This window comes from Delphinapterus leucas, chromosome 7, assembly GCF_059928025.1.
Source record: "Delphinapterus leucas isolate spDelLeu-1000000601 "Yukka" chromosome 7, BTC_Dleu_Yukka2, whole genome shotgun sequence".
Lineage (NCBI taxonomy): Eukaryota > Metazoa > Chordata > Mammalia > Artiodactyla > Monodontidae > Delphinapterus > Delphinapterus leucas.
The window spans coordinates 39,050,542-39,072,379 of record NC_143135.1 but is presented as its reverse complement, the minus strand read 5'-3'; the positions used below and the strand labels follow the sequence as shown (position 1 = coordinate 39,072,379).

General features: G+C 42.6%; 1 protein-coding gene across 15 annotated transcripts in view; it reads right to left on the bottom strand.

Moving 5' to 3' along the window:
• The window catches only part of SOX6 (SRY-box transcription factor 6), a 620,530-nt gene extending 607,590 nt beyond the window's left edge, over positions 1–12,940 (bottom strand). For 3 of the 15 annotated variants that reach the window (XM_089915112.1, XM_089915119.1, XM_089915114.1), the window contains exon 1: positions 11,056–11,616. The gene's annotated coding sequence lies outside the window, so the exon portion shown is untranslated. Of the gene's footprint in view, positions 1–11,055; positions 12,173–12,538 lie in introns of those variants that run through there. The other 12 variants (XM_089915100.1, XM_089915104.1, XM_089915098.1 and 9 more) reach the window with 8 other exon arrangements.
• Between the last annotated feature and the right edge of the window lie 8,898 nt (positions 12,941–21,838).

The window sequence follows — 21,838 nt, the reverse complement described above, 5'->3', positions numbered from 1 at the left end:
GATTAAAATTCTTTTTTAAACCTCAATATATCTATTTTCAATACTCATCTTAACAGTGGGAAAAGACTACAGTTAAGAAATTTTAAAATACACTATATCCAATCTCCTGGGATAAACCATAATGCAAAATAATATTTAAAAAAGAATGTCTATATGTGTATAACTGAGTCACTTTGCTGTACAGCAGAGATTGGCACAGCACTGTAAATCAACTACACTTCAATTAAAAAAAAAAGACAACCAAATTCAAGGCCACTGCTAGCGTCATCTTATATTTTGCTTGTAAACTCAAAACTCAGAAGTTGACTAAATGGAAGCAAGTGTAAAAAAAAAAGAAATTTTAAAATAGGCCAGTTTTCCTCCAGTATGTATTTGGATCTTCAAACTCAAGAGTAAAAAATGTTCCTGAGACTCAGTTAACTAATATGCTGTGTTCCAAGTTTGTTAAACTCTGTTCAGTTGCTATATTATTTCAGTTTTTATTTTCTTTTTGCTTGGGCTTTTGTTTCTTATTAAAGAACTCAACTGAAAGTTGTAAAGGAAAATGTTCTTTAAAGCATCATAACTAATTTAATATGACTAAGGGGATGTTTTTAAACTGTTTTATAGAATTTTCACATCTTTTTTCCTCTTTTTTACTCAGCTTCAGAGCCTTTCTTTTTTAATGGAGAAATTTCATCATATTTTTCATGGCATTATCAACACTTCGAGTCTACAGCATACCAAAGCACTGGTAAGGAAAACAGTAGGTTAAGGTCATTGCAGAAGAGGGCCATAACTTCTCCAGCCTATGTGACCATAAAGCCCTTTTCAGAAAGTGATTATGTCACAAAGTCTATATATAAGCTGCAAAATCTCAATAGGTGTATTTAATTTGGAGAAACAAGTTATTAAACAACAAAAAACTTGCAAACCAAAAACAGAAAAGAAGGCCTGTAGCTCAGAGAAAAGGCATTCAGAAAGTTATTAGAAAACATGAGATCCCAGACTACAAAACTATAAAGGGTGCATTTAGCATCCCTATTTGAAATTATCAAGAGTAGAGAGGGGTTGCTGCTGCTACTACTATTTCTACTACTGCTGATGTTCATCATCATCATTATGTAATAATAATTTGTATTTCTTCCTAAAAATTTGAATCACTCTGAAGATTAATTTCTTTTCACATTATCCCTCAATGAAAAAGAAGTTATGGAATATGCCAACATTATAGTTGGAAAACTCAGAAATAACACCCAGATCTAAAAATTTCCAGATATCTCCCTTTCTCTAAGACCATGCTTGCCAATTGAAAAAAAAAGTTTTTTACAGTACAAGATACAAAATTTCATTAATTCATGGTCCAGATCATCAGTTCATATATTAATAAGCCATTTACTTTAATTTTCATACTTAGTTACATATTTGAAGGAAAGCAATAATTTGGAAAACTTCTCTGTACCTTAAAATATACTCACAATGTCCCTGACCACAAAACTGAGCTAGGAAAGAGAAGTGCAGAGGTTAAGCTGCTGGCCTATGGCCACTTCACATTCATGATAGACATGGCCTTTCTAGGATCACAAAGACACAAATATGAGACATTTTGCTATCAGACTTACAAAATAGTCAATAATACCATCAAATGTTTCCCTCATGTCCAATGCTCTTCAGGATGTTACTTCAAATAACCTAATTAACCTTTATGACACAGCCCAAAGGCCATCTCCTACTAGAAGCTTTCCTTGACAGAGGTACTTCTGCTCTTATACATATCTCCATTATAGCAACTAGCACACTGCATAGAATTACCTATATTCATACCTCCTCACTAGGATCAATCTTGCATTTTCATCTTTGAAATTATGTAAGCAAGTGGTTCTCACCTTTTCACTGTCAAGGGTCCTTTTATTAATCCTCCCTCATAAAACCCATATTTTGAAAAAGTGTTGTCTTTCAAACTAGCCATACTTATTATTTATAATTAAATCATTTCTTAATTTTTAAATTAAAGACATATATAAACTGACATTTAATGCTCCTGATCAACAATGTATTATTCATCTACATTCAGTATATGGAAAAGCAGCGTTGGTTTGGCTCTGGAAATAAGTATGAAGATAAAACAAATGAGTACTGACATCATATAAAAGAGATTGGGGGAAAAAAGAAGGCCAAAAATGTCAGCCCTAATTTATGACACACAAGCTTTGTTTATAGTGAATAATATCCTGAAGCAAAACCCAACTGAAACAGTTATTCCTATCAAGTAGGAAGTTAAACAGTATGACTGGTAAGGTTATCTACCCTGTATACCTTTTATTGAATGAGGCAATGAATATGAAAGCATTTTGAAAACTGAGTTCTATAAAACACATGAGAATTAAGGGCCCTTTTCATGCTACAGTTCTACTACTGATTACTTATAACTATTGTGAATTAATCCTAACACAGTTGCCTAGAACTGTTCTAGGCACTTCTGTATAAATTATCTTCAAACTTAATCTTCCCAACAACCCTATCTGATAAATTCTATCACAATCCCCATTTTAAAAATTAGGAAATTGAGACTTTAAAAGGTTGCATAACTTTGCTAAGGTCGCTCAACTAATTTAGGAAATAAGACTTCAAAGAAAAGATTCAAGAAATAAAAATTGCAAGTTTAATTTTGGTTTTTTCACATGTAGGTGTGTCATTCAAATGAAGAATATGCTTCCATTTTTTTCTTAAAATCAAAGCAAAAGAAAGCAGGTTAAGATGTATATATTTGACATTCAGAACTTCCCAGTGTTAATCACTGAAACACATAACCAAAGAAGATTATAAAATCTCCTTCTCTGCTGGCTTTCCCAAAAAAGAGAGCTTCTTAACTAATTAGAATGGAGATATACACCCCTGGAGGAGGGAGGATGTCAGATGAAATGATATTTCAAAATCTCTTCTAGCCCTTAGAACTGGAATATTCTCAAATTTGAGAGCTGGACATCCAAACTCTGCATTTGGTCACTACTCTACCCCAAGTCTGAGAGACTACTAATTAATTCTGCTTTCTAGGGAAAAAAGAAAGGAGCATGTATTGCTGTGAATATTTCATGTAAGAGGAAAAGAAATCGATTATATAACTTGCCAAAGATTACACAACAAGTACGTAGTAAAGCTGAAATGGGAAGCCAGCTCTGTGTAATTCTAAGTACAATACCCCTTCAACTATAATAGATAACATATATTAACTATTGAGCATAGTGCTTTACATTTATTTATCTCATTTAATCCTCACAATAACCTTATGATGTAGATATTATTACTCTCATTTTAGAGTTGAAGAAACGGAAGGTTAGAGATTACACCATAGGTATATTGGGGGCATATGGGGTGGCTGAGTTCTCCTACATAGAAGGTTCAATGCCCATGGAGATAGCTGGAGATTATTTCTGAGAAAATACTAACATTCTTGCCCTTTGATACTCTTTCCCAAGAGAGAACAATGAACTATTCTCTCCTAGTTAGGAGCATTTTTCTCCACTTCTACCAATGACCTGCTTAGCACCATGACAACCGCGCCTAAATTTCCCACCTATCAAATATTAAAAATCTTCAATAGAAGAGAAAGTCCTTAAAAAGTAAAAACTTGTGACTTCAAAAATGCCCTTCAGGATACCTAGAACTTAGTGCTCAATCACATTACCCAATGATCTGTTTGTAAAACATAAAAGGAAATATTTGCAACCATGCCTCGGAATGAGTCCCATTTAAAATCTATGCTTGTCATTGAAAAAAAAAATCTGTGTATATGTCAATCCCAATCTCCCAATTTGTGCACTACTATATATAAAATATATAACTAATAAGAATCTACTGTATAGCACAGGGAACTCTACTCAATACTCTGTAGTAACTATATGGGAATAGAATCTAAAAAAGAGTGGATGTATGTATATGTATAACTGATTCATTTTGCTGTTCAGCGGGAACTAACACAACATTGTAAATCAACTATACTCCAATAAAAGTTAATTTTTAAAAATCTGTTGCATTTTCATTTTTCCTCATATTGTGCTCGTGTAGTCGTGGAATGTAAAGCATCTTTAACTTTCTTTGTCTAATTTTAAAGAACTACTTTTCAAAGAAGCAAAAAAATTGTGCTCAGTGAAGTCAAAATCACAAATAGCACTGAAGTCCCTTTTTGCATTTGAATGGATACATTAAAGATAGACAATTCAATTCGTCTCTTTAAGATGACTAGAAATAAAAAATTATTGAACATAGCAGGGATAATAGATCATCTAAAGATTTTTCTTGTGAAATTTTCAGAGAAGAAAGAGATCATGGGAGAACTTGACATGAGAGAATACAGAATGCTTGCATAGATGCTAACATGCACATCACATAAAGAACTTTGAATTACCTTATATTTATTATGCTTATTTATACATGTCATCATTGAAAAGCATCAAATCAATATACTTAAGTAATTTTGATCCAAAATAGTTTAAACACAAAAACTCTTAAAGGATTTCATACTATCATATTAGGCTTCTTCAATACATGGTGCTTCAATCCAGAAAAATCTTTTAAAAGCTTTATAGACTGGGGAGCTTAGTAAATAAAATATACTAGTGAATTCCTTACCACATGCATAGAAAGAGAGCAAATACGGAAATAGAAAATCTAGAAAATTACAGAACAGCGAATTCAAGTCAATTACCAAAGATGCAAATTTTCTAAAATATACACAACATTGGACTACCAATTGTTAGGTTTTTTAATTTCACTATCCTATCCCCAAATAACTACAGGCTATGATGCTAACCCAGTTCTTTATAAATAAACTCAAATGTCTCCCTATAAATGCAAAGAGATAACCCTTTAGATAAACATAAAGATTTCTATAGTTTCAAATAATTGTTTTTCACTTGAAGTAGTATGAAAGAGAATGCCACTATATATTTTCATGCCATTAAAAGGTAAAGAAGAACATTTCAGAATTTTTTAACATTTTGAAAAGGAATTTTTTTCCAATATTATATACTGTGCAAAATAGTGAGGATTACTAAATATACTGGCATTATAAAATAGAAATAGCCGGGCAGTTGATTTTTTTATGTAGTTTATTAGTTTACAATAGATTATAGCATCTACAATTAACCTCAAAATAATTCACATCTTTACTAAAGATGAAAGTTTTTTTGAGTGAATAGTAAAATACGAGTGATATATAAGGGGTCTCAGAAGAGCAAGAAGAGATTCTGAATATAAACAAGCCATCATTCTGGTAAAAGGAAATACAAACAACTAGAATAAAAATAGTTGATGCACAAAAGCCATAATGAGGGGGTAGCTCAAAAAATAACTTCTACTTTGAATGGTTTGGATGAAATACAAATTATCCACAGAAAAGTGTGGACTGGCATAAATGTTTGTACAAAATTATAAGTGTATTTCAAGAAGTATGCAAGAGGCAACCGCCTGCATGATGCACAAGGTCCCGGCAATGCTCTGCTTAAGTGCTAGTGCACAGAGTCCAAACCACTGCATTTTAATTACCATGCAGCCTCAGATATATTGCCTTTGATATGGAAATGTTCTTGTTCTCTCATCTTCACATATGGTCTCATGCACAGAAATCTTTATCTGATTCATAAAAAATAAACTAGAATCCAATCTCAACACCTGACCTCAGTGCTTAGAAGTTTTTTACTAAGCATGGTGTCACTATAAAAAGAATGGCTAATATTAGTGTTAAGTTGGATATTTTGAGCAACAATATAAAGGATTTGCAGTTAAGCACTGAATCGATAACTGCCTCTCTGAGGTTTTAGGGTTTCAAGGTCCCTTTTTTGAGACTATCACAGATTTGAGGAAGAACAGACCAGCACCCTTTTTCAGAGGTGAGAGAGTCCATAGTAGATTTAAATGATAATCCATCTTACAACCTCCACCTACACTCTCAATTGATATTTTCACCCAAATTATTACAATGGATATTTAAAACTGAAAAGCTCTATCAAAATCCATAACACGAATTTAAAATTATTTCCAGTTTGACTAAATGTCTAAACAAAACAATTAGCCGAAAAGCTTTTACCCTCTTCCACAGAACAAGGAAAATAAAAACACTCTTCCTATAAATGAATAATATATAATAAGAAAATGATGAAAGTTTCTGATATAACTCTTACCAAAACAATTATTTTCAGATCACAGTTGAAGAACCTCAAGCGAAAATGATATGCTATACATTTAAAATGTGCTTACTGCTAATAAAAACTGCTTTTCATAGAGTATACCAGAGTGCCAGTTTGTTTTTGTTTTTGTTTTACTTGAGTATGTTGATAGAGCATAATCAGTAGAAAATGTGGAGTTAGGATAAAGACATAAAATGTTCAATATATTATTTTTCTTGTTAGGAAAAAAATAATAGGGCAGAGTTATCTTTCTTAAACAAGAAGCAATGCAAATGCAGAGAGAGTCCATTTTCTGCTCTAAAAAGCAATGGATATTTGTTTGTTTTTTTAGCAAGTTTTTATAATAAAATCTGTTCTCATTAAATCTCATGTACCCACATAACTTGATAATTCTGAAATAACGTAGATTAACTTTTTAAAAAAACCGTAATATGACCCATCTAACCTCATGACAGCAGATAATACATCCCATCTGCAAATCATCTTGCTGAATGTTATCTGTGTTTTATCATTTCTAGTACCTGTCTGTGCCTGATATGGTACTCTCAGGCACATTAGCTTGGTGGAATGTTTCACTTGACTTCAAAAACACCAATTGATATATATGCACCCCTAAACTATATTTAAACAAATAGCTCTGAGATCAATCAAAAATTTAGGTGTACTCTACTATACTTTTATAGAATGCTGTTTGTAAATAGTGAAAAGGTATATATGACTTCTCTCACTAACAAGAGAATTCTTTCAAACTTAGAGATATATAACCTAACAATATTGAAAAGTATAGAAAATATTAAAAGGGTTAAAGCCAGTGTATATTAAACTTTGTTAAAATTCACTTATTCCAGTACCTAGTGTACTAATTGAAAGAGGATTATTTAAAATGTCACTAGTTTCCTTAATATAAGATGGATATGTGTAAAAATTTCATCAATGACCGATAACCCAATAATTCCTAAAAGAAGTCAAATAGAAACAGACATAAAATCTCAATAATGCCACCAAAATTTATCATTTATGTATTTAAAGTAATATATCTTAAAGCCTTATAAGAGAAAGATTTGCTAGATATGTTAACATATTTTAAATATGTGCTTTTCCCTTACTAAGAAAAATATCTGTTGCTTTCTACTACTAATGAAAAAATGTTCAGCAGACAATATTCCTACTGAATGTCATTTCTTCTAGATATTCAGTTACTGATTCCATTATAGAATCAACTTAAGGTATAGATATTGATACTGCTTTATTAATTAATTTTTTTACATTTATCTTCCTTTATAGTATAATGTTGAGCGTTTTACTTACACAATATACTATTATAGGAGTTTGTATCATGCTCCATAATAATATACCCGTAAATGTTCTTTGCATTTTAAAAAACACATGTACACCAAGAGAAAGTTCCTTCTTACTAGTTCCAAAATAAAAATTAAGAGCAACAATAAATATGATAAACAATAAACAAAGACTATTTAGTTTTGCCACTATAAATAAAGGAATATGGTAGGAGAGCAGAGGAAAAAGGAGGTGTTGGTGGTACATGAGAAAAGCAACAGAAGATATTAGCTCGCCTAAGGAATTAATGACCTAGCACTTGTCTGGATCCTGGTTACTTACTGCCTTTTGTCATAAACTAGATCTAACATGTGCAGTGCACACTTACTTGCTTTCAGAGTCTAAAGTATTTTTTTTTTGGTTGGTGGTTGTTGTTCTTGTCTTAGAAAGGGACAATCTCTCTGATTTATGAGGATTTCAAAAATGTAGGAGAAAAAAATTTACATGTCATTTGGCCTACTGCCCATGCACTCACATATGTGTATTCAGGAAGATACACTCAAATATATATAGATAATATATTTATGGTCTGGTACAGTAAAACAAAATTCAGTCATAACTTTTCCCCTACTATAATAAGAGGAAATATTTCATTGATTCAATAAAAAGCAAATGCAACTAAATAAACCATGTCCCCATCTTGCATCAGAAAGGTACATTCTTGCTGCCATAGACAAGCTAATCCTATCCCACTAAATTTGTGGAAGGTTTAAGATGTTTGCTTGTTTGTTTGTTTTAAAATAAAGAGGATCTTCTAGTAGGTATCAGGAATATCTGATGGCCTAGAAACAAGGGAAGAACGGAGACTGATGAAAGTGCCTAATGCTGAGTACTGAATTCCATGGTGACTGCACAGGGTGACAGAGGGAAGGTCATGTTCATGACTGCAGAAATCTGGTCTCTGCCAGAGAGTGCAGGCTAAAGCTGACCTGAAGCTGGGGTCTGGGAAGCTAGGTAGGAAACTCAAGCACCAATCTGGGTACAGACAGAGAGGACAAGGCACTGCTCCTAAAAACCTCAGGCTGAACAAGAGTAGGACAGGGAAAGACAGCAGATATTTCCAGGTTCGCCCCACAGTGAACACGAGCAGCCCCAAGTGGCTAGGCCTGGAGGGGGAAAACAGAAGCTGCAGTCAGGGCACAGACAGTAATTTGCTGAGACCTCTGGGGTGGGTGTGCGAGGGAGCACAGAGACAGGTGAACAGGTCAACTAGAAGCTGAAACCCCTACCCCAGCCAGGATACAATGCCAAGTCTGGGCTAGTCCTACTGGGTTAGTGCATACAGAAGGGCACTAGCAGCCCTCCCCCATGGGCGGGGTGTGGAGAGTAGTATAGTGCCAGATTTACTCTGCATCCCCTTTCCTCATTCAGTCTGCACCCTGCCTCTGGTGTTCGGTTTGCCCATCTAACCAGTAGTCCGCCCTCAACCGAAAAATAAAGAGAGGACAAACAGGAAGAGAAGGGGAAAAAACGAGAGAAAAATCAAAGACAAGGCTACATTGTCACAGTCTTCCTTCTTGCCAGGGCCTCCCAAAGGCTGTCCTGGCTGGTTCGGCCCTCCCTCAGGAATCCTGTAGCCTGGAACGGTGCTGAGTGGACCAGGTCCGCCAAGCCCGTGCCTATGGGCCTCCGGGACGAGGTGCTGAGTGCGCAGGCTAATTATACATGTGGCATTTGGGCAGCCGACTGTCCAGTGACACCTTACCTTATGAGGAAACGTCAACCCCAGCAACTGTTCAAAACAAAATGCCATCGTGGGATCAGCTTCGCCGGCTCTTGGCCGGTTCAGGATTGCTTTTCCCACAGACTCAAGCACTTAGCGCAAGAATGTGGCCTGGGGAGGCTAGTCGTGAGCGGGCGGACGATGGGGGGGGGGACAGGCGGGGCGGTCCTTGCCAGGTGTCCATCCTGTCCCCCCTCGCCATGGATCAGCTCTCGGACCCGACCACTTGACCTTTTTAATTCACCAAACCCACCTCCTAGAAATAGACTGGGCGGGGCTGTGTCTGTTCTCCTCGGGACCCGGGGAGAAACCTGGGCATGTGACTAAACAGGGCAGAAGGGAGGAGACCCTAGGGAGGCAGGGAGAGGGGGCACTCTCACATCCCGACTCCGCTGGGTTGTTGGCTGGGCCGCCCGGCCAGGGCCAAAAGCCCAGCCGCAAGAGTGCGCGCCGGGGTCAAGCGCCCCGGACATGGACGTCATCGAGCGCCCCATTGACAGTGCGACGGGAGGTCCGGAGCCCAGGCCAGTTTGCCGCAGCAACGGCTGTGGGCCATCTCGAGACCGAAACTTCAAGCTTGGCCCTCAGAGGAGGTCACACACACAGAAGGAGCCGGGGACAGCCCATCTCTCTAACATCCCAGCCCCGCCAGCAAAGTCGAAGACTTATTTTTAGTCCCCAAATAGAGGCAGCATTCAATATCTGGTATCTGGCCATTCATACAATCAAACGTTTTCAAACTTGGTCAGCCTAAGAGAGCTTTAAAAAAATTTAAAAAAAAAAACTCAAAACACGCCAGCAACAACTACCTTTTATCTGTTCCAAACACACCGATTCTCTTTTTATCTTAAAGCTCCGCGGAGCGCCCGGGAAACGGAGCTAATCTGTCCTCCGCAGCCCCTTTCTTGGTGCCCGAGCAACCCCGGCAACCTTTGCACAAGCCCCTTCCCTTTTCTGACCGGCCCTTTAAGGGAGAAAAAAGCAGCTCCCTCTGGGAGCCGTCAAGCTCGGGCTGGGCCCCGGGCGGGTGGCAGCACCGCCCCTGGGCCTGGGCCGAGCCCCAGAGCGGCGGATCTCTGCTGGTCTGCGGGGAGGACAACTGGCGGCAGGGCCCCGGCAGGGCGCCGAGAGAGACTGGGGCCGCCGGCAGGGCTCAGGGACGCGGAGAGCGGAAGAAACGTGCGGGCGGCTGTGCGTCTGCCGCGAGGACTCCGAGGCCGAGCCCGCTCCGGGAAGGGCTGGGCGGGCCCTCACACACACACCCGCCGGCCCGGCACCACCGCCCGAGAGTCCGGGGAAAGAGGGCCACGGATTAGCGCTCGGGTTTCGGATTGTCTTGGAGTTCGGTTTGCTTATTCCTAAAAAGATCATAAAAAGTCACGTCCAAAAATGAGGGGGGGGGGGCGGGAAGAAAGGAGAGAGCGCAGGGAACTGGAGGCAACTTGCGCAGGGTCCCGGGAAAGTTGCGGCGGAGCGGTGTTGGGGTGAGGGTGGGAGGAGGGAGCATACGGCTTTTCTAGCTACCCGGGTTTTCTTTATGAGCTCCTCCCGGTAAACTTCACCCGGGCAGAGAGTGCGGCGGAGATCCTCGACTCTTGCCCGCCCTCGGCCAGCGTCAACCCCACAAATAGCCAAAGTTTCCAAACCAAAATGGGGGTGGGGTGGGGGTAGCGTTAGGAAGCCCAGAAACCCAGCAGGTCCTCCCGATCTCCCGCACCCCGAGCCTGGCTAACACAGAAGCACTCCGGAAAACTGCGGCATCGCAGTCAGTCACACGGCGAATCAACCCAACACTTTTCAAGAAAACAAAATATTCGCTGGGAAACTTACTTTGCATTTAGTCTCTATTCTTTGGGGGTATGCGGTTTAGGTCGGCTCGTAAGGGAAGCTCGTTTTGTCCAGGTTGGATATTGTCTACTTATGGATCAGCCCTTGGGTGAGGGTTTATTTTAATTTATGGCTTATGCATTCTTTTAAGGTCGATTTACATGACCTCCGGCTACAACTAAGACAGCCGAGGAGGGCACTCCAGTCGTCAGTCGGCCAAACCCACAATTAAAACAGCCCTCCCCCTAGTCTTGATGTGACTAGGACTCTCCCCGGGTAGGCTGGCTGCCTGCTTTTCTTTTTTCTCTCTCTTCTTTCGTCACTTCTCTGTTTTTTCCTTCTTTCTTTCTTTTCGTCTTTCTTTTTTAATATCACGAAATAAGATGTGATATCAGTTTGAAAGTTTCGGTATAACTTTCTCCAGACCCAAGCCTGCAGCGATAACGAGAGATACAGCGCTCACAAAGCCCTCAGGATGCTGCCCTCTTGTGGGCACAAAGGGCCTTTCCACCCAGCGGTCCCATCTGAGCCCTCACAGAGCACACACGCATATACTTACACGAGAGAGAGAGAGAGAGAGAGAGAGAGAGAGAGAAAAGAGAGAGAGAGAACACTACACACGCAGGCATACGAGCTTCCTCCATCACACACTTGGCTCAAACTTCAATGAAATACCTACCTCAAACTTCACGGAGACTTGAGAATTCATTCTCTAAGCCACCTGACTTCTTTTTCATATCATTCCCAGTTACATAGATTAGAATATCTATACGGGGAGACGGAGGAGGAGGAATAAGGTGGGCTGAGAGGGCGGACAGATTTCCGGACGAATACTTAGGATGGCGATAACAGCTTTCTGTTGTCAAAGGTTGCGTTGTCTTTCTCTCCTGCCTTTTTTGCCTTAGGGTCCCACGCACAGTTATCTACGGCTACAACATGTGTTTTCTCCGAGTGGATTTTGGGGACAAGGGGGTGGCAAGAAAACCAGAAACCCGCCACGCAGATCTGTCACCGCCTCCGGAACAAGGCACAACTCTCCGAGAGGGGGACGCATCCTGGGGATACGCGCGTCCACCAGCGAGCGGCTGACGCTCGGGCCCCTTTCTCAGTCTCTACTCTCCCCCCCCCCACTTTCTGCGTCGGCCCCACTCAGCGCCCTCCTCCCGCTCCTCCTCCCCCCTCTCCCCTCCCCAGCCAAGTACGGAAACCCGCCCCGGCTGGGCAGCCGTGGCTCCCGGCAACCCGCGCCCTCGCCGGGCTCCGCGCGCTCAGTTCTTGTACTACCCCAATCCCTCAGTCCCGGCTCGATGAAACTAACCCTGAAGCTGCCCGGAAGGGCAGGAGCGGAAGGCGCTAGGGGCCGGCGACCAGGCCAGGGGTTCCTGCCCCTGCCCTCTCCTGCTCCCCAACAGGTAGCTCACAAATGGGCCGCGCGCTCTCGCTCTGCCTCCCTCGCTCTCTAGATCGCTCGCTCCGTCCCGGTTACCTGGGCGGGCTCCAGGATGGTACCGCACGGGAGGGTTCCTTGTGCGCTGCGCCGCGGGAGTAAATGGCATTAAAGAAAAAAGGGAAAGATACAAATTTAAAAAATTAAGGAAGGGGAGTCGTTGCTGGGTCAATTAGCACAGCCCGGGGAGCAAGAGAGCAAAGCCCCCCAGCGCCGCGGCCGGCGCAGCCCGTTAACTCAAGTCGGCAGGGGTGTCCCGCCCCGGGCGGGGGGAACACTGACCGGCAGAAGTTTGCCGCCGGGGTGCCGGGAGGTGCGCACAGAGCGGGGTGACTAGGGGCTTCCCCCTTGAAACAAGTGAAGGCGATGGTTAGTGCTGTCAATCTTGGCAATCAGTGTGAGCGGCCATGTCGTAAGTATTCAAAGCATTTCCCGTCGTGCAACATCAGAAAGTGAGTGGCCAGGGCATTGATCTGAGCGAAGGAGAGGAGGCAGGGCTCCCCTCCCAGACAACACAGGCAAGATGAGACAAGAGGCGAGGGAGGCAGCGAGCCAGGCAGGGAAGCTGGGAGGGAGGGGGGAGGGCCGGGGGAAGAAGAAGGAGGGGAGAGCGGGAGGCAAAGGAGAGAGAGCCGGAGAGAGAGAGGGCAGAGACCGGCAAGAGCGGAGGTTGGAATTGGAGAAAGCGTCTGAGAAGAGAGAGTGAAGCGACTAGTAGGAGAGAAATGGAAGACGACAAAGAAAAGGGAGAGTTGAGGTCAGAGGGGAATGGTGACAAGTATTAGGTGGAGAGAAATAGGCTGAGGAATAAAGGACCCAAGGAGTGCTGGGGCTGTTGGATGGAGGAGTCTAGAAGAAGGCAAACCAAAGTGGGGAAAAGGTAGACAACTGGGGAGAAAGAAAGGAGCGAACTGGAGAAAAGGAGGAAAGAAAGTGGGAGAGGAAATGTAGGGATGGTAGTCTGTGCGTTGAAAAAGTTATGTGACAGAGGATGAATGGGCTGAATGTTAAGAAGTACTGAGATACAGAACTGGACCACAGAAGTGAGTCATGGCAGATACAGAGAAGGGGAAGAACAGGGGCTGCAGCAGACCAAGAAGAAGGAAAGAAGGGTGAATGTTAGGGTGAATAATAAGAAGGATGAAGAAAAAGAGAAGTAAAGAGAGTAAAGAAAGAGAAGCAGGAAACTGAGATAATGAAAACACATGGGTTAATAGGATCTCAGTAAATAGGGGAAGAGGAACTTATTTTAAAAGATGGAGGAGGAGCAACTGAAAGAAAAAGAAACTGATACAGGAGTTATTAAGATGATATACATCTTAACATATGTAGGTGGCAATATTCTGGAGGCCATGTAGATTATGGAGTTTATGGGTTAAAATTATTATGAATAACAAGGTATGTACAAACTACCAAAGAAAAAATGATTATACCTTTACAACAACAAATTAAATAGTTCCACGTTTATTATATGGATAAGTTTGTGTTACACAGAATTGGGTGGGTGATATATGTGTATTACCTCACCTTTGTAGAGGAAAAGATTTGGAGAAACAATTTCAAGATGGGTGGCTGAGAAGTTGTAGAAGATGAAAAGAGTTTCAGTCACCCAGGATAGCATTTTGCAAAAACATGTAAGTCAGATATAGAAAATTATGTTTAACCCCCCCCAAAAAAACCTACACAAATTAAAAATTCTCTTTGATGCATGTGTAGGGTAGATAAAAGATTTGAAGGGTATAGAGTGGCCTAAAGGATCAGAGACCTGGAACTTTATCTCAGTGCAAAAAACCTGGGGGACTGGGAGGGGAGAGAATAATCGTGATGTCAGGTAGTAGATAGAGATGCAGAGTAAAAGAGTCAGATGAGAACACTAGCTTTGACAACAGCAGACACAGAGCTAACTAGCGGCCAATGTGCACGAGGTGAGATTAGCCTGCCATAAACCAGGCCCAAAGAAATAGATTTGAGCAACTGAGGTCAGTGGAGAGTCCAAATTACATCAAGATTAAAGGTTAGGAGAGAGATTCTGACATGATCAGCATAAACCTGCAGAGGTCTGTGGAGGTGAGGTCCTTGCTATGTAGAAACTGATATGAGATGGCCACGTTGAGGCATTTCATAAACAGGGAATCTGTGAAAGAAGATATGGACCAGGAGAAAGGAGTCAGGAATTATGGCTAGAAAAATCAGAAAATTAATGGCAATCTAAAGTTGCCAATTCAAGGAAGACCTCCCACAGATTAAGTGATAAAAGATACAGGGGAGAAAGCCTCATCTTTGTTCCACTAACTTTGAAGAAAATGGAGAGAGTAAGCAAGCACAGAATATGGAACAAGCTGAGATGTCTGTTAGTCATATATTGGCTTCTTAAAGTATACTCCATGTTTGGTTTCATATGAACTCCAGACAAGAGAAGGAAAAGGATAGAAGTAAGGGTGAGGATGAGCATCTTGGATTAGTGGGGCAGAAGGAACAGCCCTGTGCTTCTATCCCAATAGGAAAGATGATGCTTGAGGATTGGAAGCTTGAAGACTACAAGTTAAAATGATTTGATGACTGTTGGCTGAGAGGAGAGCTAGTCCCTAACCAGCAATCTTGTGTCCCTTTCACCCACAGAGACTTTTAGGACTGGAAAACCTGCCTCGAGAGGCCAGAACCTAGAGTCCAGTGAAAAGAATGCCTGGCACTTTTCCTGCCAGCTCCTTCAGACCTGGCTCCCAGAACTCCCAGGAGTGCCCCTTGACCTCAGAGGCCCAACAGGCAAATCCAGACCCGTGTTTCTATCCTAGAGAAGGGTCAAATCTTTTCTGGGTTTTGATTTTGTTTTTATTTAATTTTGTTTTTGTGAATGAGTATGACCTGGCCCCACGCTCTGTTCCAGAGCCTCTCACTGGCCCTGGAACTCAACCACAGGGGGCAAAAAATCTCTCAAAAGCCTAAAGAGGTCAAAATCGAATGAGCTGTCCTAAATGCCTGCAGAGTTAGGGCAGAGAGAAGAGGGGGTAATTTAAGTCCCAAAGCTTGAATCCTCAGGGTAGAGCCACCGAGGGAGGTGAAACATCCAGGACGGAAACGCTGGGGCGCAACTTGGGTTCCTCAAAGTTGCTGCAGTAAGTTTGGCTTTGCAAGTACCAGCACATCCGTCTCTTTAAATCACCCAGCACTCGGAAACCTGGGGGTTAAGACTGACCCCGCCGACCAGGTGCAGGCCGCTGGCGGAAGGCAAAAAAAAAAAAAAAAAAAAATTGACATTATCAAGATCTCCAGCGTCCAAGGCCCTCATACTGGGCCGCGATGGACCTTCGGAGAAGGAGCGGCAGGAATCCTCTTTAGATTTTGTCTAGTAAACTGACACGAAAGTAGATTGATAAGGCGGAACCCCGAGCCAATCACAACATTAATCCCTAAAGGAAAGAAACTAAAGTTTGGGGTCTCGGTGCCGCACTTCAGGCTATGCCTGGGTTGACACGTGGCCCTTGGGGGCGGGGGTGAGCCCTAAGGGTTTCCTTTCAAGCCTCAGGCGCCGCAGTACAGAGCAGAGGGCAAGGCAGAGAGCGCTGCAGCGTGTTGAAGCGCCGGGCTCTCCACCTGGTCTGTCCTGGCCTTCGGGCTCCAGGAAGTCCCGAAAGGAGCAGAGGACACCCAGGCACCGTTGCCAGATCCCGGCACACTAGGGCTCACTTTCCCTGGGGCTCGGAGCCCCGCGCGGCGCAAGAACCCCGGGCGCCTAGCACAGGGAACCAGGGAGGGAAGGAGGGGCGAGCCGGTGGGAGCAGACTTACCTGCTCGCAGCTATTGCTGCCTCCGTGCTGTCCGGGTGTCCCTGCGCACGACAACCGGCAAAGGCAACTCGCCTTTGCTAAGTTTGGCCTCGCACCTCCAGAGAAGAGGCGCGAACCGGCAAAGGAAAGGCGCGCTCGGTTCCTGGAGAGAGGTCCCCCTGAACTTGGGAAGGGCAACGCAATAAATTCTGCTCGAGAAGTTAATATTTAAAGCACCCACGCAAAAATCATAACGACTGTTAAAACCTCGTATTCTCGCCTTGAAAGTCTCCTTACACCAGCCGGGAGGACAATTCAGATCTACATGACTTCATCTTAAGGTCTCTAACTTCTTTCAGGAAGGGCTTTATAGGTACTGTATAAAGTACAAATATAAATGTTTTTACCTCAAAAACACAGGGAATGAGAACTTTTACTGAAACGAAGAATAAGTGAAAGAGTATAAAAAGCCAAAAAGGAAAAAGTTGAAAACTTTAATTACGGCCCGGAGAAAAGTTTTAGCGATTGATTTCCTTAAACAGGAATAACAAACACACCAACGCTCCAGCAGCCCATCGCACTTCATTTAAGTTTGGTGTAACCAAATAACCCGAACTCCCAAATAACAGTGCCCTTGGGACTCTGCCTCAAAGAGGTCGGAACTCGTGTTTCAACAACAAAAGCAAAAAACAAACTGTGAATAACGCTCTGCGTTCTTTAAGATGTCATTTTGCAAAAGGACCAGGCATTGTCCCTGGACTTTAAATGGACAGAGAGCAACATTAAATTTCATTTGAATCTGCGCGTCATGCTGTTGGGAAGACCACAGCGGTAGCGACAGTAGCAGCTGCAGCACCGCCACCAAAGAGGTGGGGAAAAGTGGTAAAAATGCATGAACTTTTTTCAAAGAAAAATAAAGATAAATAAGAAATAAGTTTTACAGACATGTCTTTCCTGGTTTAGGAAAGTTAATTTTTAAATGTTCTTCTGCTGTCTAAGGTGCAAAGCCGAGTCTAGGGGTGTGCGTGGCTGGAATCTGCATGCTGATAAGAGAAGGCTGATGTACTTACAGTGACAGAGGGCAGGCTGCGGGAGAAAAGCTGTTTGTGTTAGCCTGCGAGTTACCCAGGGCTGCAGTGAGAGCAGAAGGGAGGAGTGGGAGTGCCAGTCTGCGTACACCTTCACCGCGTCTCATTACATCTGCCAGCCTCTCTCTCCCTCTCTCTTTCATTTCCACATTCCCTTTGTTCCTGAAAAAAAAATCTACACGTCACATCAGAGTCCCCAGATGCAGTCTACACCAAAGAAAAAAATGAATAATTCAATCAAACTGTGCATAGTCTCTAAGGCAATAAATCTATTGCACTTAAAGAAACGAAGGGTAATTACCACCATGGAATTAGAATAAGGCCAAAGACCCGAGATGTCGTTAAGTCTCTGGCTAAACTCCCCGGTCAAATAAAGTTCCATTTATTTAATCCTTTTGACATCTCAAATGGAAAGTCAGAGAAAGATTTTAACTTGTTTTAGAAGGATATTCACTTATCTTTAAACACATTTTAGAAGGGGGAAAAAAGAAGGGGAGAAAAAGCCTCGGGCGTACTACCCTGCTGAAAAGGCTCCCAAAGGCAGCAGCATAGAACGGGCACAAACACGAACCAAGACAATGTGTCCGTGGAGCCTGTCCAGGGTCAGTTTTTCTGCCACTCCACCCTCCTCCACTCCTCTCTAATTAGACGAGGATCTCCCTCCACTCTCACCGGCCACCGAAGCTCGACTTGAGAGCAGCTGGAATCTGGGAACCTTACCTGCAGCACCAGACCTAAGAGAAATCGCGCTTCCCTGCCACCAACACCCCATGCCATCCCCATGTACCCTTCCAAGTCCCGTAATCATCTACTTCTTCCATCTGCCTAAAAGAAACTGTAAACGGGATTTTTCCCCCCATGATTGAATGGAAGCTCTGTACTGTACCGACTTCTGGATTTGCCCTGGGTTGAGTTTAGGGAATGTCTGGAAAGAAAAAAGGGAGGAAAAAAGGAGGGGGGCAACTCAAGCCTTGTCCAAGTTAGTCATAAGGCTGTATTAGGCAGGAAAGAGCCTACGGGAGAAACAGCTGGGATGCACACTGGCTATGGAAATCTCAGTTCTAGGAACCGTGTCCTTTCGTCCCGGAGGTAAGATTATGTGACTGTAGCACGTTTATTCTTTTGCTGTCTGTGTGTCTCTCTTCCCCACCGGCTGGGACCTCTTCCAATCGGGTCAGCCGGCATGCACCCTGGAGAAGGACACAGCACACAGGGCTTTATTTTCGAGGTCTCTCCACTCATAAATCGTGGGTGTCATTGAAACGAGATTAGAAAATCTTTTACCGCCGGCGGCAGCCACCAGACCCTCTGTCCCTCTGCTGGTTGCACACTGGTCGCGGCATCTCGGGCTGCAGAGCAGTCCGGAAGACCTAGCCCGCCGGGTCGCCTGGCCTGAGGGCTCAGGTGATGCGGGGGAGAACCTCGGCGTCTCAAATGGGTTCCTTGGAGAGTTCCCGCTCTATCACCACCTCCCGCCGCCTCCGCGCGCGCGGTCGCACACACTTACAGACACACACATTGACACATACACATTCTGCCATTCTGGCCGAACTCCTCATCTAAACTCAAGTCCCTTTAACAGTCAATTGAGCCCGCTTGAGAGCAGCGGGAAAACTAGGATGATACGTGGATGAACCGCGAGGGTGCCAACCATCCGGCTTGGCCTAGCTTTGTTTACGTGCCTAAGTCGCCACCTAGAGGTCGAGCGGAAGACTGCGCCCGGCTCTCGGAGGTCGAGACCAACCCGGATGACACCGGCCCTACAGCCTTGGCGACCTCCGGGGACCGCTTTAAAGGGAAGCTAAGGGAGGGCACCTCTCGAGCGGACGGTCTGAGCAAGGCAAGGCCTGCTCTCCGCGACTCGGGCTGAAAAGAGTAAGGGCTAAAACTGCCCGTTAGCTGAAACCAGTAACAGGGAACCGAGCGAAGGAACACACTCCCAGCAAAGTACAAAGCCCCGGGCCAGTCTGCAGCTGCGAGGCAGGCGCTGCAGCCCTGGAACTTCAAGCACTAACTCCCAGGGCAGTAGCCGGGGGGAGGTGGGGGGTGGGAGTGGAGGCAGCTTCGGAGCGGCATAGCAGTCGCTCCGGTCCTGTGTGAGGACCGAGCTCCCTCTTGCAGCGACCTCGGCTCAGCTCGGACTTCGTACTCCCTGGGGCGGCTCTCCCGCTTGCTCTCTACCCTCGGGGCCCGAGACAAAGGGACTCAAGGACGCGGCTAGACCCGAGGTCACTAGCAGGGGAATTCCGGAATAGAACTACAGGCAGGAGAGAGATGTGCTCAGGCAACCTGGCCGCCTGCCGCGACGGCTGGACACTTAGCTCTATTGTCGCCCGTTTCTCAGGAAAACAGTCCTTCTGACTGTCTAACAATGGATTCGGTAAAATAATAATGATTGTTATTTATATAAGCGATTTTCAACTTTACCACCCGTGCCTCTATTCAAACCCTTTTTCCGCAAACCGTTCCTCCTGCATTCACGTCTTGCATTATAAGAATACCAGGCTTAAGAATACCCTAGCTAAATTCTGAAATAACTTGTGGTTGTTCTTTGTTATGCCTGGACACTGCCTCCAAGGCTTGGGGACGTCTGCAAGGCCACTCCAAGTCCATCCTCCTCTGTGAACTGTGTCCCAAAGATGCCTCAGAAATTTCCCTGCTACCTGGGTGCACAGACATTGTTTAATTGTAACGCTTTACAAAAGGAGAAGAAGAATTTTGTTTATCTCCACAAAAAGGACACTCAGGAACTGTCTTGTGCTATATGAGGCTATAAATCACTCCTTGCTAACTCCAACTGGGGCCTTTCAGTAGTTTGGTCAGAATAATAATAATAATAATTGAAATATATTTTATAAAGAGAACCACAGCAACCTAATGCTAATGATGGACAAAAGGAAATGTGTTTGCAAAGAGAAGCAACAGGCCCCCAAGCCAGACCCAATTCTGCTGTTTTGTGCCACAGCCTAGCAAATTAACATTGGATCGCTCCTCCACTCGTGTGGAAAGCTGTGTTATTGAACACAGTACTGAATTTTCCCAGGGAATCCCAATTACAGAAACACCTGTGCTAAGTAATGCTATTTTAATCCCCTATGAAAACCTTAAGTATGTAATAGTCTTCAAATCATCTCATTTCTTAGTCACAGTGGGATGGGCCAACCTCATGGAAGAATTGCCCCCCGAGCCTTATCTCAGGAGGTTTTACCTTGGTTTTACCATACATAATCCTGGCAGTTCATCTCTTAAATGGAAGGGATATATATGTGAAGTCTACTGTAACTAGCAGAAACTAAGCCTGGGTAGAAACCTCACAAAGAAAAATCAGATCAAAGGCCAATGACTAGGAAACTGGAACACATGGCACATATGCAGTCAGGCACCAATTCCGTGATCTTTAAATCAAATCCTAACAACATACAAGAAGTTGTCACTATTCAGTATATACAGTTCATTTTACTATAAATAGAATATCAATGGCAAAATATAGCGAAATAAAACCACCACAAGAAGGAGTGTGGTAGAAACCAGAAAATTATAAACCTCTACCAATTCCCCCCAAAAATATACATCAGATCTAATATTTTTAAATGCCATACCTAATATTTTTGAAATGCTTTATGAAAAAGATTATTTAAGTAATGGCTGTTTTATAGCTTAAGGCTGCCAAAACTAATGCCACTAAAAGATCCATATGAAAAGTGAAATTTTTATCAGTCATCCAAATGTTTGTCTTACAATGATACATAGAATTATTTTTCTAACTAAAAGTGATCTAGATAATTATATAGATAGGCATGAAAATTATAAAAACCACAGAAAGGAAAAATATGATAAAGAATAATCATATGACATAGAGAAGTGATAGGATGATCCAACCACAGAAATAAATTTTATTCACTAAAATTCAATGTATCCCACATGATAGCATCCTTCTGAGATAACATGTCACCTTTTCATCATCGAGTAATATTGTTAAAGCATTTGCATTCCTTCATGTGTGCCACTCTCTGTGTAAAGAAACATTTACCTCTTCCCAAATCTGAGGTTTACAATTCACTAAGATGACTACCACTCCATTCATTACACATTTAGCCACACTAGAAGCATTTGCTAAATCATATAGATCCATTTCATTGCCTAATAAAAGACAAGCAAAGGACACAAAAATAATGCTATAAAACTGCTCACTATAAATATCAAACAATAAAACAATAATTTACTAATATTACTAGTCTTTAAAAGTTTGATAATCTACCTTAGAAATTTCACGCTTTATATGTTATTATGTGTTAGCATTGTTTTAAAAAAACTGAATTTGCCTAAATTAGATAATTTTAAAATTTTTTACTTAGAAATCTTTCTTCCAAATCCCAGATTGCTATTTTTAACATTTCTAAATAGAGGATTTCTTCATGTGTGTATTTTTAAATATCACACTTATGTTGAAGACTTTTGCTGTTTTCCAAATTTTTAATTCACATTTA